Here is a 26,986-nt window from a genome sequence, read left to right as displayed (position 1 = left end):
AGCAGAGACACAAAAAGCAGCTGTAAAAGGCGGCCCCGTCCAGGAAACACACAGCCAGGCAGACGAGCTCTGAGCTAGCTCCCATGTCAGAGGATGAAGAGAGCACATCCAGCCAGTCACAGTCAGAGAAACAGGACTACACTGAAAAACAGGCTGATCTCCAACATCTATAAACAAAACTTAATGATATTTACCTACTTTAACACAATAGTTTTGTGTCCTACCCTGCTAATAGGGTTGTCACGATACTAAACTTTTCAACTCGATACCAATACTAAGGAAAATATTCGATACTCGATACCATTTTCGATACCATAAGGATAAAATTTCAACAGAAATATTTTGATAAATAATTAAAATACAATAAATAAATAAATACAATAAACAATAAGAACAACATTTTGAGGTTGTTTGCTGTGCACAGTATTTAGCAAGCTTGATAAAAAACTTACAAAATTAAAATTAAGTTTTCCTTACTTGGCTATGCTTTGCACACATAACAATTACACTAGCCAAACCGGTTAAGAAACAAAAATAATTCTCAGCAGCTGCAACTGTTACAAAAAAAGTCTGAAACTGAAAAGTGCACAGAATTATTCAATCACACAGTGTTCAGAAAGTGCATTTTCTTCTATTCTGCACTTTAGATGAATGACTGTTTAGGTGCGACTGGTACTCGATACTTTTGAAAATGAGTATTGTATTCGGATACAACATTTCAGTATCGATACTTTTTTGAGTATCGATACTTTTGACAACCCTACTTGCTAACATGATACAATTGCATTAAAGTAAATAAATATGGGGGGAGATCTGGCTCACTGTGTGGATTTTCTTTTCTTTGTTGTTTTTTTGTGCTGTAGTTCCAATCACAGTCACTCTATAAGGCATTTTTGATTGGTTAATAATCTAATAGTTCCAGGTTTCAAACTATTTGACCAGTTAGATGGATTCTCCACGTCTTTGGCTCTAAGTTCTACCAGCTTTGCTGCTAAACCCTGAAACAGGAACTTTTTGATGAGGCAGAGAAGGATCTGCTATTTAATTGCAGTTTGTAGAACATCTGGGATCCTGGTTGGGCTTATTTCTGCTGTTTTGTTGCTCAGACACACAGAGATGTTTGTTTATATCAGTTCTTTGCTCTTGCATGGATCCATGGTGTATTTCTCCAACTTTTCAGAGCAAGTACTGATGATTTTATTGTTAAAAAGGAATCCAGCAGCAGGGGTGTGTTTAAAACATAGTAACACATTAGTTATCATTATACTGTTTATTATTTATCATTAGTATTTATTGTTTTTATTGTGTTGGTATTATTATAATTTATTGATGACATTTAGTTTGGTGGTTTCTGTTTTTATGTTAATCTTAAATACACGCCCTAGGAACATTTCTCTAGTGTTTGGATTATGGAGCCTGCAGCTGCTGGAAACTATGGAGAGAATTTTGTTCCATTATTGTTAAAAGCAAATACATGTTAAGTAAATTAAAATGTGAAGAAAAAAAAAAACACAATCCAGGAAAGAAAGAAAGAAAATATAAAAACTCTTTTAATCTTAAAGGGTTTAGTAAACTGTAACTTTGTGGTTTAATTTACTTTTTAAAATTGTTTCTTTTTTTTTTTTTTTTTTTTTACAAATTTCTCTTCAGATTTTTCTACATTTTTTTTTTTTTTTACAAATATTCTTTTCAAATTGTATTTTCCAGATCTCTTTCTCTTCACTTCCGGGGGCGGGCTTTCCTCTGGAGGGAAGATGCTTTCCTATTGGTCTGCATAGATGTTAGAAAAAATCATTCTATTTCTGTCAGATTCAAGTTATTTCTGTCACCATTTGGGTTTTTTCTTTAATCAAATGAAAGATGCTAACAATTTTGTCCATTTTGTCCATGATAAAAGTGTAACACTGATTTAAAAATGCTACAGAAGTCTCAGTTTAAAACAAACCTTTGTTAACCAAGCAAACTGAAAATGAACAATGTAAAGCTAACAACAAAGGCACATTTAGCTGATCATTGGGCTAATTTCAGAGTGCTCCTCTTTAAGGTTTTACTATTTTTGGCACCGAACAGCTAAAGGAGTTTATTCCATGTATTAAACTCATGTATTTATAAACATGTAATAAACTAAATCCCATATTTAACATGATTTTAATTTAATTTTGAATACTTTAGGTATTTTAACCCTAGCTAAAATATTTCAGCTTCAACCCCCCCCCCCCCCCCCCCCCCCCCCCCCCTCATCATCACCCTCCTCCCCCTTGCTTTACAGTACACGGTGTTCACTTTGAAGCCAAGGTGCTGCGCTGTGGGTGAAGCTCTGAGCTCCACAGCTTCGAGCCATTCGGGGGTTTCCATTAAAGGCCCAGCACAGAGCAGGGGGAGGGGTCTGGTTTCCATTTAGCTTTAAAAAGGTAAAAGAAACTAAGTCAGAAGGGATGTTTTCCGTCTGTGGTTTCAGCTGATTAAACCTGAGCAGGTCTGGATCACAGAAGATGTTTGTAGATAAAGTAGCTGCTTTGTTAGCTCTGAGTTTGTTAGCTGTTTGACTCCTCTCAGAGAAAGAGCAAGGAGGCTGTGGTTTACAGCTGCAGGTGCTGCAACTATCAGTGCAGTAGATTCATGTGTGGAAGGATGTAGGTTAGCTGCTTTAGATCTGTAGACATCGATCATCTCTTGCATCACTTCTCAGGTTTTGTAAAGTGTTAAAAGGCATTTCTGTGAGGATACATCATTATTTTATGATTTATTTTTTATGCAGAATAAAAGTTCTTGTTATGTCTGTAGAGGTGCACTGATCCTGGCCCATAATGATGCTCCATAAGCTCTGACTTTGCAGATTCCAGTCATGACAAAGGAGAAAAACAACTGCTGCAGGCAGTAGTGTCCGTTTTAACCTGAAGAGTATTAATGCTTCTAAAAGTGCAGTGAAACAGATGCTGTTGGTTGATGAATTTATGATTTTCTAATTTTTAGAGGATGTAGATTTAAAAATGAAACCAATGAAGAAGAGCTGGATCATCTTCATTTGTTTTTAGAGAAGATGAGCAGCAGGGAATAATCTGAATAACTTCATAGCAGGGATGAATGGAACAATAAGCACCTTGAATTAAGACAGGCTGAGTGTTTGGATTATAAAACACAGCAGAACCTGATAACCAGTACTGGAGGAATCAATAGGCTGAGAAAAATGTCAAAAACGCCCAATAACCACCGACAGCATGAGGGATTCATGTATCCTAGCATGTTCTATGGAGTGAATTTTGTTCCATTATTTCTGAAATCAAAGAACACATTTTTTTAATTGATATTTGAAAAGAAAATTAACCCACAAATGAAACTTTTGTTTGAAATGCAAAATGTTTAGTTAAAAAAAGGCATTGAGAGTAATTCTGCTCTTCTCTCAGATTCTGTTTGTCAAATTATTTACTTTAAAATGTATTTTTTGTGTTTTTTTTATTCAACTTTATTATTTATTCAAATGTTAAGTTCTTAAAATAATATTTTGCAGATTTTCTTCTGATTTCAGTTTTTCTGGTTGAGCCCGCCCCCAGAAGAGAAAATAATCTGTAAAACTCGTAGTTTTACTTTATACAGGGTCATTAATAATCATTAAAAGTCATTAAATAATTATTTTTTTAATTAAGGCCTTAATTGGCATTGAAATTTATTAAATGTGTTTGTTGTGGCATTTAAAATGCTTTATTTAAAAAGAAATGTATAGAAACAATTTCCTCCGATATCAGATAGAACTGGTTCCGCGTGTGATCGTAGAGCTGTATGTTCCGAAAAGAAGCTTGAGGAGGAGAAAAAGCTAGAGAATAGGAAACTGCAAATTTCAACAACATGGCTGGAGAGCGAGGAATTCAGGACATGGGTGCAGCTACTATAAACTATAAAATTGTAGATTAAAAAAAATGTAGAAAAGAAAAAAAATATATATATAAAAATAAATAGAAAGCTTAAAAATAGCACAATCTGAGAAAACAGCAAAATGACACAAAAACTGCCAAAAAAGTAAAAAAAAAAACAATGAAGACAAATGAAGATGTTTCGCCTCACATCCAAGAAGCTTTTTCAATTCAAAATGTCAGAAATAGCGTTGAGTTTGCTGACATTTTCTATTGAAAAAGCTTCCTGGATGGGAAGCGAAACATCTTCAAACTTATAAACAAAGTCCAGCGGATTGTTTTTTTTTTTTACTTTTTTGAATGACTATGACCTGGATGACTGAGAATCTTCATCAGCATACTCTCAAAAACGTAATTAAAAAAGTTTAATTTCTGGATTTTCAAATTGAATTTTCCAAAATGTGTTCCTCACTTGCAACAATAATGGAACATAGTTCTCTCCATACGCCATTAATAAGCAGCTAACGGTCTCTCTAACTGGAGATCTACCCAGATCATCACCCATATGAGTTTTGTGTCATTTGGAGCCGTTCTGAAGATATTCCGTTAGGTTATATCCAAGTAAGAGCGAGATCATCTGTGGTAGTAGCACTAGACATCTTCCAGGCATGTGAGGAAAACTAGCAGCAGCTCAAAGGACAGGATGAATGAACGGTAGCCGGCGCGTGGATGACGTCATACACGCGCTGCTTTGTTTTTAAAAGATATAAATATAAAAAATATAACCGTCGATGCCTGGGGGACAGTGATTGGCCTACATGTTCTGAATGCTGGCGTACCATAAAGAATAAATTATGAACAGTTCAGTTTGTGCCTTCAAGTCGTTGCCCATAGGAAGACGTTAATTGGATATAACTAGGGATGCACGATATTGGGATTTTGGCCGATATCCGATATGCCGATATTTTAAAACTCATGTAACCGATAATCGATATCGATACTGATGTTAAAGCTGGACAAAAATAAGTAGTCATTGAAAATAGCAGTTTTATTATACATTTCTGACACTTAGAAAAATAATATACTCAAATATATTTTCATATGCTGATATCAAATTGATTTTTAAAAACGCGGTATCGATCTATTTTACTTTCAAATTTCATTGTTCCATTTCAAACTCTCGTGATATTTAGCAAATTCTTGTGAGATTTTGTTAGTAAAATAGATCGATACCGCGTCAATATATCAACATATAAAAATATGGCAAAATTTCGTGAATTTTCGGGGGATTTCGTAGCATAACGATGACATATAGTAATATTTCATTAGTAAAAGAGATTGATATGGTGTTTTTAAATGGCAATATATCAGCATATGAAGATATTGGGATATTTTAATGTATCAATATTTTTCCCTCGTCTTTAGAAGTTTTTAAGTCTGTAAAAAAGACGTTTCTGAGGAAGAAGAAGAAGTTTTTTTTGTTTTTGTTTTTTTTTTTTTAGACTTTAGAAACTCAGAAGCTGATCAAATATCGGCTTAAATATCGGTGGGGTGGCCGATGTCTGATATTCAGTTTTAAGGCCGATACAGGCCGATACCGATAGGGGGCCGATTATATCGTGCATCCCTAGATATAACCTAACGGAATATCTTCAGAACAGCTCCAAATGACACAAAACTCATATGGGTGAGGTGAGTAGAACATGATGTAATAATGTAAAATCAATAATGTAAAAAAAAAAACCGGGGTTCCCCTTTAAGACGGTCTTCAAAGTACGACGGGGTATTAGGACCAGCCTACAGATTTTTTTTTTTTTTTTTTTTTTTTTTTCGAGATTTAAGTTGTAATACTACAAGAATAAAGTCATAGAATTACGAGAATAGTCGTAAAGTTATGAGAATAATGTCAGAACATTATGAGAATAAAGTCTTAATATTATTGCAACTTTATTCTCATAATTTTATGACTCTATTCTGGTAATGTTACAACTTTATTCTGGTAATGTTACAACTTTATTCTCATAATTTTATGACTCTATTCTGGTAATGTTACAACTTTATTCTGGTAATGTTACAACTTTATTCTGGTAATGTTACAACTTTATTCTCGTAATGTTACAACTTTATTCTCGTAATTTTACGACTTTATTCTCATAATTTTATCACTGTATTCTCATAATTTTACGACTTTATTTTCGTAGTTTTATGACTTGTTATGATTTTATTCTCGTATTGTGACAAAGTCATTCTCGTAATTTTATGACTGTTCTCATTGCGACTTTATTCTCGTAAAGTTACAACTTTATCTTGAAATAAAAAAAAAATCTCTAGCCTGGCCCTAATACTCTGCCATACCAAAGTGTTTTTCCTAGATTACATTTTTAATCTGATAGGATACCAGCATGCTGCTGCCACCACCATGCTTCGCTGCAGGGATGGCTTTGTTCAGGCCAGTGTGCATCTGGAGGCTTTCTGCCTCCCATAATGGTCTGATTCTCATCCCAAACGTTGAATTCAAGTCTCTCTCGACCGGAGCAGGCTCCTCTCATGTCTGCTGCGTCCCTTTAAGAGGCCAGCTTCAAACAGAGCTGCTAATGTTCGCCTCCAACAATGTGATCGCCTTGTGATTTCCTCTTCTTAAAGTGGTGCATTAAGAACATGTTTTTTTTTCATTTTAATCAAAGATAAAAGATGAGGAAAAGGAAATAAAATCAGCTGTTCACAGCGCAGTTTTAAAGGTTCATCTTCAGCCCGTCTCAGTGTGATGCTTTAACCAGCCGGGTAATCTCAGATCCCCGCTTTCCTCAGAATAAGATCATCTCCACATCAAAGCATGCTTTCATAGATGACTACTCCACATGTGGTTTTCTGCTGAACTCGTTCTCGAAGAGCAAAATTAGTTTTCCTGACGAGCATCAGGGAGGTGATGTCGTAACAACGCGGCGGTCGGGTCAGCGGCTCCTCTGTGCTGCTCAGCGTCACCCCTGAACCTTTGGGGGGGGGGGGTCAGAGGCAGACCAGAACAACGCTGTTCTTTGTGTGTCGCTTACAGTGGAGAAAGACAAACACGCACTTCTTCTCTCCTCCTGCTGAGTCCTGCTCCGCTCACAGATGAGTACACAGGGAGCCGGGGATGAATGCGAGCTGTTGGAGAGACGCGCATCACATGGTCATCATCTCTGACCCCATTCTTAGGTAGAAAACTGGCTCAGATTACAGGAGAGGCTCATTTCTCTGGTTGAAGGCATCAATTTATCTGATGTTTTTCAATTAGAAGTTTGTTTGTTTTTACATCATCAGCGCCTCACTTGCACCTGCCACCGCTGGCCTTTCTGGTTGTTTACTACATGCTCTAAATACCCAGCCACTCAATGCCCTTTAGATGGCGGCTTCATCTGCCCTGAAAGGATTCCCGGCCAGCAGAGCTCCCTCTCATACCCTGCCCAACACTTTTCCATTTTTAATCTCCTTTTTTTTTCCTTTAATCGCTCCAATTCCATTTTGCTCTCAAGTCTTTTGGCCTGTATTAAGGAGTTCAGCTGTGCACTGGAGCGCCTTGTTCTATTTTTAAAACCTTGCCGCTCAGGAAGTCTTTTTAATAGAAGTTTATCTAGAAGTTTGCAGCGCTGCTGAGGTAGAGCAGAGCTAAGGCTGGGTTACTGAGACCTGTTCCAGAGGCTGAGCTCTACAAGGCTGTGATTACTGCTCCTTCACAGCAGAACAGGGACAAATGAAAGCAGAGGGAGAGTTAATGGATCACCTTCTGGACCTAGTGGTCACTACAGCAAACAGCTCTGTGAAAAATGCAGTTTATTGTTAATTATTCTGCAGGAAAGTATAACAGAAAGAAGATTTTAATGCAGACGGATTCAAAAAGAGGAGAATGAGAGTGTTTTATATTGTGGGTCTGAGGTGGAGAGAATGAGAAAGCTGTGCAGGTTGTGAAGTATGGAAGCTGAAGCAGAGGCATTTCTTTCAAGATAAAAGGTTCAAATTTATTTGACGTTCTTAGACACAGAGATAGGGCTCTGACTGACCAAAGCTTAGTACATTCATTTATACTTTACAAAAATCCCAACACACAGTAGGGAACCATCCTACGGAGCCCCTAAAGGGACATGGAGGGGGAAAAAATAACTTTTGCGAGATCCCGCAATGTGTCAGCTACAACCACGACATTATACGAATGAAGAGAGACTAGGTCAGCATGCAATCCTACGGAGCCCCTAAAAGGGACATGGAGGGAAAAAATAAACTTTTGCGAGATCTCGCAGAAGTATTGCGGGATCTCGCAAAAGCTTATTTTTTGCGAGATCTCGCAAAAGTATTGCGGGAGCTCGCAAAAGTTTATTTTTTCCTCCATGTCCCTTTAGGGGCTCCGTACTATCCCCCCTCCTGCATAAAGAACTTTTTCACACTTGAACAAAAACTAAATCTTTAGATCTTTAAGGTAAGGTTATCATTTGCAAAGCTGAAGCATGACTGGACCCAGCAAGCTGCTAGCGCAAACTATGGAAGAAGAGCAAGGGAGTAAAATTGCGTCACTCACTGGTCAGGAGGAGTTAAGCTTTTTGCTATTACCTTTAATATTTACAACAATTTTTAAACTATTTTGTAAAAAGTTTAACATCAATATCATTAACAAACTGGCTATACTGCCCTCTGCAGACATGGTGGAGAACTGCATTTAAACCATACCACTAAAGATTAGTTTATGTTTGTTCCACGTGTTAATCAGACATGCAGACCGTTTGCTAGCAGCGTTTGCAACACTTCCTGATTTTCTGGTATACTCTAAAGGGCAGGGCAGAATGCAGGCTTATAACACACAGGAAGTAAAAAACAGTTGATGTCAATGATTTTAAAGCCTATTTTTGTCATCCAAGAGTAATGCTAATTTGTTTTTCAGCGGCTCACAACCTGTTGGTCGCGGCTATGTTTAGAGGCCAAAAGATATTTCTGAAATATCTGCGTTTCTGAAATGCATTTTTCTTTATTTTAAAGGTATAGTGGAGGATGTTCTTTTTAAGGATGGATCGTCAAAATAATTGGTCCTCCTAATTGTCAGTCATTCTGGTGATATGTTTACGTAAGGCCATCCTATGTGCTCATCCCCATTTTCACTAACCAGAGGTGAGTCTGACATAGTGGAAAAAGTGCAGATCTTCTTTTGGAAAGTACGCTTATATATACAATGCAAACAGCAACTTTTACCCAGAGCTTGAACCAGGAGAAATGGGCTTGTGTAGGCTCTTTTTTTTAAGTGGAAAGGGTGGGTCTTTTAAAAAATTTGTCAAAATGATTCACTTTGCCTTTAATGCATTTTCTGGTTCTTCAAATTTCTATTTTTCAAAATGTCTTCTTCTTTTGCATCAGTAGTGAAACAAAATTCCCTCCATGAATCTCAAGCATCTGAAGATTGTACCCTAGGATGAACCAGACCCCTCAAATCCCAGTTCTTTCGCTGGCTTTATGATGCTACGTTACACTGCAAAAACTGACATAAATATGAGTAAAATTTTCATAAAATAATTGTATTTGCCATTAATTTAAGTAGATAAACAAGAATATGTGCCAGTGGAATAATGGTGTTTGGCCTAAAAATAAGATAATTAGTTCTTTTTTTCTTTTTTAAAACTTATATAATCTGATTTCATTGTTAATTTATTTCAGTTACCTGCTCATATCAAGGGTAAATCCACAAATTATATTTAATGGTTTGCATTTTTCAGTGTTTGAACTGTTGCTTTTAAAAACACCCAACGTGGGCCACCAACTAACTCAGATGTTTTGAATTGCTGTTGTTTGACTGAAGAAACCTCCTTCCTGTTAAAAAGGAGTCTTTCCTCTCCACTTTCGCTTCAAGCATGCTTGGTGTGAGGGATTGCCTTTGAGTCAATGAGTCGATGCAATCAACTGGTTTTCGTTACAAAACTTTGAATCAATCTGGCTGTATGATCCGGTTGAATTGTCTCTATAAAGTTCTTTGAGATGAAGTGTTGTGAATTGGTGCTATATAGGTAAACTGAATTGAATTGACTTTAAAGGGATGGTTTGAAAGAAGTCATGAAAAGGTAGTTAAGGCTAGCTTTGGTAAATGTAGCTATACCAGGAAGCTAGAAAGATTTAGTCGATCTCAGGTGGTGAGACTAGTTATGTCTCTTACAATGCAGTATATTTGTGCCTATGGTTTCCTGCTGTGTTGAAAATAGCCTTACTCTGAGTCTGTAGAAAGACTAACAGAAGCTGTGGCTCTTTGTGTTTGGGGGGGATTGAGCTCTCTCTCTGTTGCTGTCTAGCTTCTCATCAGCTGATGAGATCATTACATAATAACTTTCCTCACTTGTGATAATGTGCCGCTGCGTTTCTTTGCTTCTTCTCTGCATCTGATTCAGATGAACGCGACAAAGTGAGCTGCTGGACCTGCAGGTGAAGCCCCCGTCTTTGTGTGGGAACTATAATTACAGCGGCCCGGTGATTTTGTGGTCCAAGTTTCTTGGCTTTAAATACATTTTTGCTGACTTTCCACTCGGAAGGTCCCAGTAGAATAAAAAGCTCCACCTCCATATCTGGACACCCCCTCTGCCCTTCACTGTCTGAAATTAGCCCTTTAAAGCACCAGCTATGAATGTTCCACTGTAGCAGCATGAAGCACTCAGAGGGAATAACCCATAATGAGCTTCAGGGCTTATGATGGAAAAAAATTATAACATGAGTTTGACATGTATTTGCTCTTTTGCATAAGATTTTTAAAAATTATTTATATTCTACTGCTGGAAAAGGGGGCAGAGATGAAAGCTACCGCATCTTCTAAACCCAGCTGCTTGGCTTAGATACATAAAAGAAAACTTTAAATCCATAAAGATCAGAGTTTTAAATGATTCTATCACAGCACCAGCAGATGCTTTTGTATGTTTTTTTCTCCTCCAGGGTGAAAATAATAGGCTTCTAGATGGCAATAAACATCAGTTGTCAAACTTAGCCGAGGTTTACAGATGCTTATGTGTCTAAAAACCACCGTCATCCCTAAAAACAGCCAATATATGAAGAAACTAAAGACAGAAGCTAGTTGAGTTAGACAGAAAGAATCTGGCCCATGTTCCAACCAAAAGAGTAAAGATTTGTAAAAGTAAAGAGTAAGCTAGCTAGTCTGGGTTAGCTACCTTGATTCAGCTAGACTTGTTTAGCTACACTGGGTTTTCTGGGCTAGCTAGCCTGAGCTAGCTGCCTTGGGTTGGCTAGCCTAGGCAAGCTATCCTAAGTTTGCTATCCTGGTCAGCTTCCCTAAGTAAGTTGGCCATTAGCTAGTCTGGGTTAGCTAACCTGGGTTGGCTAGCCGGGGTAAACTACCCCAATTCAGCTAGTCTTGGTTAGCTAACCTCGGTTGTCTAGCAAGTGTAAACTACCCTGGGTTGGTTGGCCGGGGTAAACTACCCTGATTTAGCTAGTATAGGATAGCTAACCTGGGTTGTCTAGCTGGGATAGCTACCCTGGGTTGTCCAGCTTGGGTTAGCTACCCCCCAGTAAACTACCCTGATTCAGCTAGCTTGCTAGCTGCTCAGCTTCCCTGAGTAAGTTGGCCACTAGCTAGTCTGGGTTAGCTAGCCTGGGTTAGCTAGCCTGGGGCCATCTGGCTTCACATTCTTCTTTACAAATAATTAAAGTTTTATCCAATAAACGTTCTAAGATAAATATCTAAATGGTTAGAGTAACTCATGCAAAGTAAAACCTTGATGCCCTTCATGTCCATGTTTGTGCAGACTTTTAGGCATAGCAGTAACCAAGTAATAAGAGGTTAAGGCGTGTCTGTATAAACTCATGTCAGACTCAAACATAGCTGCCATATTTTCCACTTGACTTCAAGCCTCAAAGAATTTTAATCATAGTCCTCCTGAAATGTTTTAAATCATTAACTGGGAGGGCGGGGATCACCCATCATGTACAGGATTAATCCACATGTCATCTGTAGATGTTGCGGTTATTTCTGTTTAATAATTACAGACTTTATATAAACAATCTCAGTGTTATGGGGATATGGGGATGGATCAGAGGACAATTTAACAACAGCAGCACAGGTGGGCTGTTCAATGTGTCTGGTTGTGCTTCATTACTTATTAATGATCTGTTTATCCTGGCTGGAGGGAGACTGGTGACAATGTTTTGGTCCTCTTTGCACATTTGTTTACAGCGCAGGGAGATTGTATCCATAATTAACCTGCTGTGGGGTTTTTCACCACATTTTGAGTAGGAGTGATAAACATTGCGGTCTGACCAAACAACGCCTGGATGTCATGCAATGGAGAACTGTGTGTGTTTTATGTAGTTGTACACATAAAACTGGGCTTTGCTGCAGCATCACTGGAGGGAGGCTGATCTAACCCCCTGAAATGAGCGCTACGCCAGGCGCTCCTTCCACTGCAGCAGTCTGCTTCCTGATCTCAGCGTGTCACTTTGCTCTCCGTTTGACTGCAGCCCCTTTTCTCTGCATTGCTCAAGCTGATTTTAGATTCCTGCTAGGGAGAGCTTAGTCCCAACCCTACTTTGGGATTTAAAACATAACATGCTAACTGCGCATTAGCTAAACCTTATCTTCAGATCTCATTGTCTGTTATTTCTAAGCGATTTAAAAACTTTCTTTTTTGAGACTCCACTCTGGTTTTGGTCTCGAGTGGCTCTCATCCTAGGGACACTCTTGAGATCAGAAGAATTGTGGATTTTAACAGATTTGAAACCGAGCTGCTTCTTTCTTTTAAAGAAATACCTCAAGGACTGTTGTTTTTGGCCCATATGTTGACACTGTGGTAATTAAAGGAGTCAAAGCCTCCATCGTAACTATATGATGTGAGTTTATGATTATTTTTTACATGATGTGTGGTTGGAAACTATTGCACCAATACATTGCTCCCCACCTCCATTTTGGACAGAGTAAAAGAGTCTAAAGGTTATTGATCAAGCAGGTGAGCATTTAAAGATGCTGGAACCAAAGAGGATAATGGATAAAAATCTTCAGACCAATAAAGAAAGCTGTTTATGTGCTTGTTTTAATTAGACTTTAGCTGTGTCCGAACTAGGGCTGAAACAATTAATCAGATTAACCATGATGAAACGATTACTAAAATAATCAACAACTAATTTAATAATCGATCAGTCGTTAACTGGAGTATAGAGACTGTTAAACAGGCCTTTAGCTGACAGAGCTACCCACTTAGAGCACCAATTATATCAAAATTGTTTAAAAAATATACAAAAATTTAGCATTTAAGATAAAAAAAAAATTTCATCTGTCAATCTGTTCTATCCAGAACTCCACATGAGGAAAAGTTTTTGTTTTACCTTGTTTAGTTATGTAAAAAAAAAAAATTCTAAGGAACCTTTGACTATCTGATTATTAATCGATAAATGAAAAAATAATCGTTATAATCGGCTGGTCAATGACTGGTCTTTGGCTGGTCAATGACTTGTCCATTGCTGATCCTTGGCTGGTCCATGGCTGGTCCTTGGCTGGTCCATGGCTGGTCCTTGGCTGGTCAATGACTTGTCCATGGCTGGTCAATGGCTGGTCCATGGCTGGTCAATGGCTGGTCTATGGCTGGTCCTTGGCTGGTTCATGGCTGGTCCTTGGCTGGTCCATGGCTGGTCAATGGCTGGTCCATGGCTGGTCCTTGGCTGGTTCATGGCTGGTCCTTGGCTGGTCAATGGCTGGTCAATGGCTGGTCAATGGCTGGTCCATGGCTGGTCCATGGCTGGTCCTTGGCTGGTCCATGGCTGGTCCATGGCTGGTCCTTGGCTGGTCCATGGCTGGTCAATGGCTGGTCCTTGGCTGGTCAGTGGCTGGTCCTTGGCTGGTCCATTGCTGATCCTTGGCTGATCCTTGGCTGGTTCATGGCTGGTCCTTGGCTGGTCCATTGCTGATCCTTGGCTGGTCCATGGCTTGGTCCATGGCTGGTCAATGGCTGGTCAATGGCTGGTCAATGGCTGGTCCATGGCTGGTCCATGGCTGGTCCTTGGCTGGTCCTTGGCTGGTCCATGGCTGGTCAATGGCTGGTCCATGGCTGGTCAATGGCTGGTCCTTGGCTGGTCCATGGCTGGTCCTTGGCTGGTCAATGGCTGGTCAATGGCTGGTCCTTGGCTGGTCAATGGCTGGTCCATGGCTGGTCAATGGCTGGTCCATGGCTGGTCCATGGCTGGTCCTTGGCTGGTCCTTGGCTGGTCCATTGCTGATCCTTGGCTGGTCCATGGCTGGTCAATGGCTGGTCCATTGCTGATCCTTGGCTGGTCCATGGCTGGTCCATGTCTGGTCCTTAGCTGGTCCATGGCTGGTCCTTGGCTGGTCCATGTCTGGTCCTTAGCTGGTCCATGGCTGGTCCTTGGCTGGTCCATGGCTGGTCCTTGGCTGGTCCATGTCTGGTCAATGGCTGGTCCTTGGCTGGTCAATGGCTGGTCCATGGCTGGTCAATGGCTGGTCCATAGCTGGTCCTTGGCTGGTCAATGGCTGGTCCATGGCTGGTCAATGGCTGTTCCATGGCTGGTCCTTAGCTGGTCAATGGCTGGTCCATGGCTGGTCAATGGCTGGTCCATGGCTGGTCCATGTCTGGTCAATGGCTGGTCCTTGGCTGGTCAATGGCTGGTCCATGGCTGGTCAATGGCTGGTCCATGGCTGGTCCTTGGCTGGTCAATGGCTGGTCCATGGCTGGTCAATGGCTGGTCCATGGCTGGTCCTTGGCTGGTCAATGGCTGGTCCATGGCTGGTCAATGGCTGGTCCATGGCTGGTCCATGTCTGGTCCTTGGCTGGTCAATGGCTGGTCCATGGCTGGTCAATGGCTGGTCCATGGCTGGTCCATGTCTGGTCCTTAGCTGGTCCATGGCTGGTCCTTGGCTGGTCAATGGCTGGTCAATGGCTGGTCCTTGGCTGGTCAATGGCTGGTCCATGGCTGGTCAATGGCTGGTCAATGACTGATCCTTGGCTGGTCCATTACTAACTGGATCAGACATTTATCGGGTCGTAGTTTCTTGAATACCAGCATCGGTCCTGTGTTTAAGTAAAATTCTTACTTTGGTGTCTGTGAAAATGGCCTTTGCTGATTTGGTAAATCCAGTCAATTGGAATCTTTATACTGTTATTTAAATGTGTTCAGGTTGATAAGATGATTTGTTGTTCGTAGGGCTTCCTTTTCTGACCTAATACTATTCTCAGGTTGCCTTTTGGAATATACATGTATACATAATTAAAATCATACTTGCTTGTAGAGAGGAACTTACCATGGTTTTAAAATATCTACAGTAATGATGAGTACATGGAGGCATATACAGCTCTGGTATCCGAAACGTATCAGGATCTGATCTGCAGATTTCCTGATTCCAGCATCAGAATCGGTAGTGAAATAAAAGCAGAATCAAGGAAGCGAAACGTCTTCAATCTTAGTTCATCCCTAAACACCAGCTGTGTTTTGTTTTTTTTTTGCTAACATTAGCAGAATGTTGTAAAACATGTTAGCAGAACATCTGAACAGTTTAAGAATTAAAGCACATAATCATCAGCGTAATAAAGACCTGCTACAATGCAGACATGGAGGTAACAGAAGCCAAGATGCTGAGAGTTCAGCTGCTTTAACCAGCAGTTCTGCACCCGGGTGCCTCTGAACTCCTCTTCCTGAGTGAGGCGTCTCTATTAATCGACTCGCCAATCCTTCCCAGTGTGGCGTCGAAGCAGATGTCGGGGGCCTACTCGTCTTAGTCCGCTCCTCAACAGCCGCTGCTGGTCGTGGTTTTGCTGAGCTGGCAGCCTGCAGGAAGCGGTGATGTGTCAGTCAAGTTACAGCTGTCGGGGCTCAGGGGAGCATGTAACAGCTTTCAAGAAAAAGCCACAAAGCAGCTGATTACGGTAAGAAGACATACCCAGCGCTTTGCTCTGCCTTCAGAGACCGACCCTGATTCAGATCCCCTCCATCCTCAGCCAGAACCTTCAAAACAGCTCAACTAACTAGTCAAACAAAGAGTGAATGACATACATTTACCAGTTAAAAAAAAGGTACAGTGAATTTTACATAACACATATCAATTTTTTTGCTTTTTTCTCCACTTCCTTTCCTTGGTCCACTTAAACAGTTTAGAGGAGAGAAGGAGAGGAGGGAAGGAAAGGAAGCAGAGCAAGGAGGCGGCTGTAGAGTCTGTGTCTGAATGAATATTAGGCTCTTTAAACAGCCGAACCAGATCAGAAAACTGTTGCACCTCAGAGGACTTGGTTCTTATCAAAATCAAATGAAACCTTGTGTTTAGAATTTTTATTTAATGAATGTGTTTTTTAGGTTAATCTTTCATTTTCATTGTAATGTTGAATCAAGAAACAATCTCTACATGGAACAAGAAACAATCTGGTTCAACGGAGAGATCATTTGCCTTGGTTTGAATTCCTATCCATTCACATTCAGGGATTTATCTGTTTTTGTTTATTTTTTTTTTAGGTAAAAACAAGTTTCATTGCAAACAGTGATCTAAATTAGACGGAATACCTTAAAATAAATTTCTTTGCTCTAAATTTGAGGTGGAAAATAAGATGATCTGTTAATAGAATCAGTATTTTTGCATTTAAAGGAGGAAGGAGGAAGTCCGTTCAGCAAAGAATAATCAATGAATCATTATTTATACCTAAAACTAATACGTTCATGGTATTTTATTGAATTTAGCATTAATCAGTAAAAATAAAAATAAAAACAAATATTTTGGGCGTGATCACTGAGTCTGGGGGCGGCCATTTTTGCCCAAATATAGTAACCCCTCCCTCCTGCCATCTTCCAGCAGTGACGTCACGGTGCGGTAAGCCTAGCGCCATTCTCCCCGCTCGACAAGCTAAATCAATGGGAACTACTAGACACATCTGCAATCAACAACAATTATTGAAGAATTCCAGAGGACTTCACCATTGAAATTCACCAGAGCTATAGTGAAACTGACAATGCCCACGTGCATGGCAGCTGGATGCTGGAATACATCTATTAAAAGTGAAAGAAAAAATGAGTTATTTCACCTTTCTGATTCCTGATCCTCCACGGACGGTTTGGTCGTTGGATTGCCAACTTGAAGAGGGAGGATTTGCCATCGAACTTCTGGCCAGAGAAAAAACCCGTAATATGTAGCCAACATTTGGAAGAAGAATGTTTTCAAGATGACTTGGATAATAGCGCGTTGTGACAAACACCAGATACAGCACTGGGACTTGATCAACAGCCGATACCGCACCGTGACGTCACAAACCAGTAGGTGGCAGTAGTGTTCTTTGACAAACATGGATGCCTCCAGTAAAGCACATTTAATTGAAAATTACTCTTAGTTAAAAACACTTATTTATTGAACAGTGTGTAATAATTTCATATTTAAAGTACCTTCAGAAGTTTAAAATCTGAATATGACCAGAATTTTCCTTTAAAATAAGATATTATGCACTTGAAATAAGATAAGGGAGTTGTTTTCATTGATTTTAAACATAAATAATCTTATTCCATTGGCTAATTGTCTTAATTATTAACAAGGAAAACAATTTACCAGTGTTTGTAGAGTAATGAAGATTTAAACACTTTGTTAGAACAACTGCAAACAGGGGCTCTGCCATAGTTGATGGAGACTGGAAGGTTGTTCTATTCAAGAGAAAGATTCAGCCTGAATCGCAGATAAGGACAACATTAGCGCTGCAGTGCTTGGTTAGCATGAAGTATTACTTCAGTTAGATGTGACTCACGGTTCTCAGAGGACCGAAATAAACAGAAGTTCCAATGAATCTTGTGACGATGAAACGTCTTCTTGGAATGATAATGACAAAAAAATTCTCAGAAACTTATTGCCTCTATAGCAGAAAGTTTGGGCTTCTAAAACACTTAGCTTTCCACGCTCTGAGTGACGGTCCAAGCAGATACGGTAGGTTGGATTGGAACCTTTTTGTGATCATGTGTTAGAAATAAACGCTTTTTATGTCCGATCCCAGTCTGAGTAATTACATTTTAAATTCATCTGAAAATAAGCCAGTTTCTTAGGTCAACTGTGTAGCAGAAAAAGAAGGTGATGCAATGGAATGAGTATTTAAGCCCCTAAAGTGGAATATTTATATAAACTCTTGAAATAAGATAATGACCTTAATGTCTAATTGTGTCATTTTACTTATCTACTCTAATCAAAGACAAATACTTATTTCAAGACAAGTTTGCGTATTTTTAGTTCAGTTTTGCAGAGTTACACAAAATAAGTTTTAAAATGTGCTGTAGTTTAATGGAATCCAGATGTTTCCTATTTATCCATGAAATGCATTTGTGACTATTTGAATAAAAATAGCATAAAAAAAACATAGAAAAAATAAATATGTCTGTCTCAGTAAACAACTTGTTCACCTTTATTACTTATCCTGATCTATTACCATTTCTCCCTGTTGATCAGTGCTTGAATGTTTAAGAATTGGTTTGTATCTCTGAAGTCGTACTTTTTGTTTTATTATGTGGTTAAATTATGTTAAGCCGGGCATACACTGTGCGATTTTTCAGAAAGTCACGATGTATGTTCTCACACTACATTGGCCGATTGAATTTTAAAGATGTTTGATTTCCTCCCAACCTTAGGATTCCTGATCGGAGGTGGCGGTGAGAGGCTGATTGCCCCTCATTACCCCACTCACTACACGACGCATGATCAGGCGGAAAGTCGGCCCGATCGAAAAATTCGAAAAGAGCAAAAAATCGTACAGTATATGCCCGGCTTTAGAAGACACTGATATTTGCTTCTGTGGCACCTTTTAAACATCTGTGGACCAACACTTTCAGACAATCCGACCAGGAAAAAGCTCAGATTGTTTTTCTGGAACCCTATCTGGCAGCGCTCTAGACACGGGGTGGGGGGGCTGCCTTTCCTCCCACTGCACCGTCTGGCCCATTAACTCTCAGAATCAGAAGCATTTGCTCTGAATCCCGCTGTGTTCACCCACAGCCGGGCAGAACGTAGAGGATGGCCATTATGTTCCATCAGAGGGGGCTGCCCCCGCTGGAAGCGCCTCACCATGTCTGCCCAGACCAACGTCGCCATGAGGCAGACGCTGAACCTTTTCTTATGGTAATGAGGACTTAAAAATTTGCTTTCACATTCAGATTTCTATCAGTAAATCTGAACAGCCTCCAAATTCAAATTCAGTTTAAAAATACTTTATCTATCCCAGAAGGAAATGAAATGCTTTATTGTCTCAGAGGCTTTTTTCTCCCAGGGAGTTGCTGTATAGGGTGGCAGCTGTAGGCAGGAAGGGTTTGCTGTATTTCTCTGTCTTACTCCAAATCTGGAGAAGCCTTTGAATGTTCTTCTCCTTATGAGGAATTCCTCTTTGTTAGATCATCTCCAGAGATTCAAAAGGAGTTCCTTCTTTAAGTTTACCAGCCTTCATTAAATCTCTGTGTGCTTGTATGATCAGAGAGCATTTTTAATGTGAATGTAAATCCCTTTTATGTCCCACAACAGGAACATTCGTTTTCTGCATTTAACCCATTCTCTTGGGAAGCAGTGGGCTGCCATTGTGTGGCACCCGGGGAGCAATCAGGGGGTTAAGGGTTTTGCTCAGGGACCCAGAGTGGAGGCTGTGGGGATCAAACAGGGTACTTGAAACCTTCTCAGAGCACAGAACACTCGCCTTATTTCCTGTAATGACTGATAGAATAGAGGGCTTAAATGTTCTCCTCCTCTCTCTTCTACTTGATCCTGCTCTACATCCTCAGCTCGTCCTTTTCAGCTCAGCTGCAACCTGCAGAAGTAGTTAAAGTATTATTCCAGCTTTTGAGATGTCAGTGAGCTGCTCCCCAGTGTAAAGGAAAACCAGTTGATTGCATCGACTGATTGACTTAAAGGCAATCCCTCACACTAAGCATGCTTGTAAACTCCCTTTTAACAGGAAGAAACCTCCAGCAGAACCAGACTCAGTGTGAGTGGCCATCTGCTGAGGCCCACTGTGGTTCAATGAGACAGAAGCAGAGAAACAAAAAGCAACTGCCCACCAGCTCCACAGGCGGCTCCATCCAGGAAACACACAGCCAGGCAGACGAGCTCAGAGCCAGCTCCCATGTCAGAGGATGAAGAGAGCACATCCAGTTAGTCACAGTCAGAGAAACAGGACTACACTGGAAAACAGGCAGATCTCCAACATCTAGAAACAAAGGTGTTGATGGAAGCAGCACAGCTGATATTTCTCTCCAGGATGGAGTCACAGCCAAACAGGAACAGACCAGATGAAGCTACTATGAGAAAAAGCAGAGAGAGCAGAACGTTAGAGATTGAACTAACAGATTCTGCAGAGTGGGAGAACAGAGATAGAATGAAGCAGAATGATGAAAAAGGGGTCCCTATGTCCTCCAGCAGTCTAAGCCTATAGCAGCAGAACTATAGAGATAGCTCAGATAGCTCATAATTGGTTGCTATGGTTACACATCATATAACAAATGCCCTAAAAAGGAAAGTATTCTTAAAAGGATTAAAGCTACACTTTTTAATGGGATTTAAATTTAAAGATCAGGACAAAGTAGAAGTTGTATAAAACCTAATAATCCTCATTTTATCCCCGTCCCACAGCCTGACGCCGCCTCCAACGTGTCTCACTGAGGGGTGGAGTGTAAAGGTTACCTGTGGTTTTCTAGCACAAAGAGCTAGTTTGCATTTAGGCCAATGTTTTCCATGCCAGGCAGCATCCTTCCTCCCTGACCTGTATGCTGGGTTCTTCATGATGCTAGTTATTCTCTAAGAACTACAGATATATCCCTTTAACTGATATTTGCATTTGCCGGTCTCTTATCGCATTAATGGGCTCAACAGCCAGGGCTTTAGGTTACGTGAAGCCTCCATTGTTAATGTTTGATTTGTTGATAAATGTTTTTGATTCTAATTTTTATTTTATTAAAACTTTTTCTGTATCGTTTTTAACATCTTAAGTGGAGGAAGAAAAAACAATATTGGTTTCCAGAATTGTCTCAAAAACAGAATAAAGGTTATTCTGTTTTTGGCCTTAAAAGCCCTCAGTATCGGTTCAATCTCTGCTAAGGAAACCCTCAGACCTGAACAAAACTGATGCATTTAGCTGCAGATTGAATCAAACACAGATTATAATTTCCAATAGGCTGGCATCTGAAAGCAACAGTTTGCATTGGATTTTATTTATAGATCTTGGAGCAAAGGTGGCTGAGAAGCAGGTGTCTTAACCAGACTTTCTAAATGGTTGGTTGCTCTACTAACTGGTGTTGCAACAATACCAGTATCAGGCAGGGCCCCGAGTACCAGCAAATAGGGCAATAATACCATATTGAGAGCCAAAAGTTTATTCAACTATTGTCACCCATTCCAGGTAGGCAATAAAAAGTTCTACTGGATTCACTTTACATCCAAGTACCGTCATTTTTGGACTATAAGCCGCAACTTTTTCCCAATTTTTCAACCTTGTGGCTTATATAACAATGCGGCTTATCTACGGACTTTTACAGCTAACGGCCACTAGGGTAATTCCTAAATCTATGGATTTTACCATCCACCATGTTGACGTCACATTTGCCTCAACACACAAGTACGTTAGGCGCACACGGGAATGCGGAAGCAGACTACTGCGAGTGGTACGAGACAGAAAGACAGAGAGAAAGACGGACATTGCGAGCGCAAGACAGTTTGTGTGACACCCTCATTATGGAAAACAAACGTACCGGTTAATAGATGGGAGCTTCTATTGCACTAAACTGTAACAGTTAACGTATGCAAATATGCAAATTGTGTTGAAATGTTAATAAATAGGAGCTTCCCCAAAAAGTTAGCTCTTTCCCGACAATCCTCTCTGTGCAGGAACCGTATGGTAATCAAACATAAAAAACCTGCGGCTTATAGTCCGGTGCGGCTTGTATATGTACAAATTATGCAATTTAGCTTCTGTGGCTTATATTTAGGTGCGGCTTATAGTCGGAAAATTACGTTAGTAGTATGCAGTTCTTCATATATACACACATCAATTTCAAAATGGCATCGGTGCAGCACTACTGTTAACCATTTACATCTGATGTCACAGACCAATCACATAGAGACCACATGCCAGAGACCCCATCAGACTTTTCGTGCTGGTGTTTGCTGTCTTTCCAGCAGAGTCTGCTCCTAATCTGCGCTCAATTAATCGGGCATCAATAAAGGCAGATTAAATTAGATTAGCGAGGCTGAGCTTTAAAGTCCAATCAGTGGCTAATGACTTTGACCACATTTGGCAGCGGTGACAGCGCATCTTTTGTAAATAAAGGTCAGCATGGAGGCAGGCTGCGCTGTTAACCCCCCCCCCCCCGCTGTACAATGTCCCAGTGTGCCCACTCCTCTGTCAGCGGCTGAACAGTTTATTTATCTTGTGAACAAAAGTTGCCATGTGGGCAACATCCTAAATATCCTCGTTATGGTTGATTTCTGCTCATTTGTTGTTTGCGACTTTTCTTCCCTCAGATCAGAGACCCACAAAGCTCTGATTCTTCTGCAAGCGTTCATGAAAGCAACAAGGGGGGGAATAAGTCAGCCTCATTCTCCTGTTATAAGAAATTATCATTCAAATTCACAGCATTTAAAAAAAATATATAAATAATGCTGGAAAATTATTATATATTTAACTTTTGTGCTTTTAAAACACTTTAGTCTTTAAATGCATCAGAACTCTGGAAGCATGTTTTGTTTCTTTTTACTGTAGTTTCAGTTTCATGTTGACTCATGTTGTGAAAAACCTTTTCCATCTTCTCAGTAGATAATGTTCCATCAAACTCGGGTTATGTCCAGTCAGACTAAAGAATTGTGAAAGAAACTGAAGAAAAGGGAAGGACAGTAGCTACATCTCAGACTTTGCAGACCAATAGAACAACCAGAGAAAGACTCTTTATTTTACGCAATGTTGGCAAAGTCTGCAGAGTAACTTTGACCTCATGAAGTGATTTATCTCCTGATTTATGACTTAGAATTAGACATAGACAACCTGAATAAATACTGAATAAAACCCCTCCAGTTTTATTCAATATTAGGCTGTCTGATGGCGGCGGGGAAGAAGCTGTAGCAGAATCTGCTGAACCTGCATTGAATGCTTCGAAGTTTCTTCCCAGAGTGCATCAGGGAGACCAGTCCATGGTGGGGGGGGTGAGGGGTCATTGATGATGTTAGAGGAGATGGAAACACGTTTTTATTTAATTTACCTCTAATGATTGATCAGCTGTTTCTGCCGCCGCTGGCGTCTTTAATCCTTCCAATATAATCAGATTTCTCTCTCTCTAAATCTCTGGATGCCATGAACCATCGCCTCTATTAGCTGACATGATACAGTTAGTTCATTCAAACCTCGCTCCATTGCTGACCTGTAGCTTGCTACCTCTACTTCCTGTTCGCTACAGCCTAGCGTAGCCTAAAGCCTTGTTTATATTCAGAATCCAGGTCGTCTGCGTGTGTGTCACAGTTAACGCACATATGCCCTGCCCCTTCCTCCTCAGAGGAGGCCTCTGATTGGTCAAATCTACATCCGCTCTACACCATGTGCATTTCCTGTTTGGTACCTGATGGCACAAACTCTGGCTGCAGTGCCGTCTACAATGCCTGGCATACTTCAGACACATTCCCAGACACCGTGCAGGATGCTAGTTCGTAGCTCCGTGCAACGGTCTGTTGGTTTGCGACCGAAGCCAAAACACGCAGCGCCACGGCCAGTCTTTCAGGAACACTCACGGGTAAAATATGCGTCATCTGGCGTCGGATGAGGGGTTGCAGAAGATGAACAAGCTCGTCAAACCGACACATGGACACCCACAATTCTTGCTAGTTCCTGATTGTCCCTCTTGCGTTGTGGCGTTGAATAACAGTGCAGAGCACGCTTCAATATTGGGCATAAATCAAAAATATCTGCAACATTCCTGCGACAAGCTAACTGCGACACACTGCTGCTGGAGGAGAACCTGCCCTTAGGGACTCTATACATGGGTTATATATGCTTTTACTACCGCCTCCGCCTGTGTTTTATACTTGCATTATGCTCCTTAAACCAGACTGTGGATGCAGACAGTGCATTGGTTTATGATCGCCACCTGCAGGTGATAGGTTAAAACAAGCAGATTTGTTTTGTTTTTTTTTATTGAATTTGTGCATCATGTGTATGGTTTTTGATAAACGCAGCAATCCCCTTGGTGCTGACATCCTGCAATGTAGGAATTATTCATCCCGGATGCTCTAATCTCTCTGTATCAGCATCTGTCAGTGGGTAACCTGGATACTCAGCATAATCCTCCATCACAGCAGTGCAGGGTTCAAACAGGAGTTCTGACAGGCCCGTGGTCCCGTGGTGCTCTCCCAAAGCATTCTGGGGAACAAGATAAAATAAAAATAGCATGTTCCATTTTCACAAAGAAGCCTGAGTGACTGCTGCTGGCACACGCCGATGAGTTTTCATGTTTTATTAAATGAAGCAATGAATAATTGAGCTTTTCTGTATCCTACAGGGCCTGGGGATTTTTTACGCCAGCGTGCGAAGCAATGTGGAGGAAATAAAGATCCTGATAACCGCACAAACCAGAGGTACGACTCTTCACGCCACGTTGATCTGACACACAACAGATCCATAAATCCAGGCCTGTTTGTTTAGTGTTTACAATCTAAACGCTGCGGCAGGCAGCAGCAGATGGTAACACTGTGCCTTCTGGACAGTTTCCTCTTCTTTTGAAGGATGTAGGTCAGAGATGATTAGCCAAGGGGCTAGCCTGCTGCTGCCTACCTGTAGCACATTAGCATGGACTGGGGACACATGTTTTATAGAGAGGAAAAGGTAAACCTGAGAGCCAGTGAGAGGTCAGAGGTCACTTTGCTTCAGTCAGGTCTGCTTTATCGCTGCTCACCTTCATTTTAGTGATTTCCCCACTTCCTCGTCACATGAGGTCTTCGTTAGTGACTGTTTCTCTTCAACAGCTGTAAGCAATAAGGAAAGTAGAGGAAAAAGGAAAATTAAATAACTTTAAAGGTATGTTTTCACTGTCCAACCTCCTCCCAAGAAAAAGGGGAGTTCTCCAACATGTTGCTGTGTGTGTTGTTAATGCCACCACACAGTGCAGGCTTTAATTATCCCAGTCTGTATGAATGCTACCCACTCCCTCTGACTTAGACATGATTTTAATTCTGTTATTTTAATCCTGTTGAACTGCTGTGAAATAAGCGCAGGTCATTAGTGAAGAAAACCAGACTGTGGTTCAGACTCTGCTCTGAAAACATCAGCTCTAAATCAGTTGAGTTTGTCTGAGGCTTTTTTCAGCTGCGCTCTGGGTTCACACGGACGGACTATACATAAGTTATGAAGTGCAGTAGGCCAATTTAAGTTATAAGCTGGAATTGTTGCTTTTTATGGAAACGTTGTTTGACATCGTGGTGCCGATAACTGATCGTCCTCCTTTTCCTCTGGGAAAGCTGTAGAATGATCTCCGATTATTCAGATTGATCTGATTTTATGTTTACATTTGAAATGTCTTCACTGGGGGTAAAGTGCAAATGAAGTGAAATTCTTTGTTTAGTTTGGTGAATTTTATTTTTCTTCTGATGGCAGCGCAGTAATCATATATGGAAGAAAAACAGTCTCATTGAAATCTGCCTTTTTTTGTGAACTGAATTTTAAACACTGATTTTTTTTACACATTGAATTCCCTACACTGAGTTTTTATTTGATAAAAATTCAGCTGCAAAAAATTCAAAGGCCAATGTGTTGATATTTTGGTGACATGAAGCCAATTCAATCGACTCCTGATGCAGTCGAGCAGCTTTTAGCCAATGAAATTAGCTCATTTGGTCACATGACACAACAGTTGGACATTCCTTTATTCTCAGCTAAATGAAGCTGAATTAGTTTTTTTCTACCAGCTGCATATTTTGCAGTTGAATTTTTTGCGGGGGAATTTTTTTGCAGCTGAATTTTCACCCGATAAAAATTCAGTTTTTAAAATTCCGTGTACAAAAAAAAGGCAGATTCTAATGAGACTGTTTTTCATTAAAGCTACAGTGTGTAATTTTCAGCGACATCTAACGTCCAGACTGCAGACTGCAGCAACATGAACGTCTCCCCCCCACCGCTTCTCCCCCCCAACAGTACGGCGAGCGTTACGGGACAAAATGTCTTCCACGACGTCCGCATCACCTACCTTCTCAAGTGATGAGGTTTGTTTACATAGATAATTTTACAGATAGTATTTCATTAGTCTGTGTAGGGTATAGATTTCATGTAGACTTAAGATAATAAATATACCCGTTATTTTTTCTACGTCGTTGTGACGTTTTGGTGAGCTGCTTTGCATGGTGATATAAACAGACGAAGTAATTGTAGTCATTAGTTTAACAGCGAGATTGTGTTCGCTGGAAGAATATATATTCCCCGTTTACAGAGTCCAAGTCTTGTTTGTGGCACGGGGGTTACAAGGCAAGGAAGAGGGAGAGGAAGAGGGCAGAGAGGCCGGGGTGGGCGTGCAGCTGGGGCCAGGCGAGAGAGGGGAGCCAGCGGGGTGAGAGCAGAGGAGGAAAGGCTTGAAGATCTCCAAAGGAGCCGGAGAGAAGTAACCGAGGTATATATCCAGAAAATTATTTTACAGAAAATTACTGAATCATTACCTGTGAAACGTCAGGGACGTTGCTGAATAAGTATACTGGAGAGTAACAGCATCATCACGCAGCATGTTATTGTTTTAGACAGGTCTGAGCATCCTGTACTCCAAAAACTGCAGTGATATTAGACAATTGTGTGTATAGGATTAATTACCTGTCCAAGAGAAAACTGGCAACTTGAGCGTCACTTTGAAAACCTTTTTCCTCCATCAGTGACTTCCATCGTGTAAACGCCGTGCCAATGTTGATCCGTGTTTTTTGTCGTTTCTTGTCACTCTTGCGTTTATTCTCGTCGTGTTTCCGCTTCTTAGATGACGGGGGTTCGGTGTCCGCCGCTTTTCGTTGTGATACAGAGTAGGCATGATCCTCCATTCGTCTGATGTTTGGCCACACAGTGCCAAACAGTTTGCAAAGTCACTCACGCCTGCCGCCTTGTTCACCTTTCTTGTTACCGAGGCGCAGTATACCTGCTTCTTCTTCTTCTTTGGTTTCAGGCAGACTAAACGCT

The 26,986-nt window shown here is 40.6% G+C and overlaps 1 protein-coding gene across 4 annotated transcripts in view; it reads left to right on the top strand.

Annotated features, from left to right (window-relative positions):
* fynb (FYN proto-oncogene, Src family tyrosine kinase b) overlaps positions 1-26,986 on the top strand; it is a 98,659-nt gene that overhangs the window by 977 nt on the left and 70,696 nt on the right. For all 4 annotated transcript variants that reach the window (XM_038296508.1, XM_038296507.1, XM_038296505.1 and 1 more), the window contains exon 2: positions 24,342-24,417. The gene's annotated coding sequence lies outside the window, so the exon portion shown is untranslated. The remainder of the gene's footprint in view (positions 1-24,341; positions 24,418-26,986) is intronic.

Source organism: Cyprinodon tularosa, unplaced genomic scaffold (genome assembly GCF_016077235.1).
Source record: "Cyprinodon tularosa strain WSP-4 unplaced genomic scaffold, ASM1607723v1 ctg370, whole genome shotgun sequence".
Classification (NCBI taxonomy): Eukaryota; Metazoa; Chordata; class Actinopteri; order Cyprinodontiformes; family Cyprinodontidae; genus Cyprinodon; species Cyprinodon tularosa.
The sequence above is the reverse complement of the archived record's forward strand: the minus strand, read 5'-3'. Positions and strand labels throughout refer to the sequence as shown.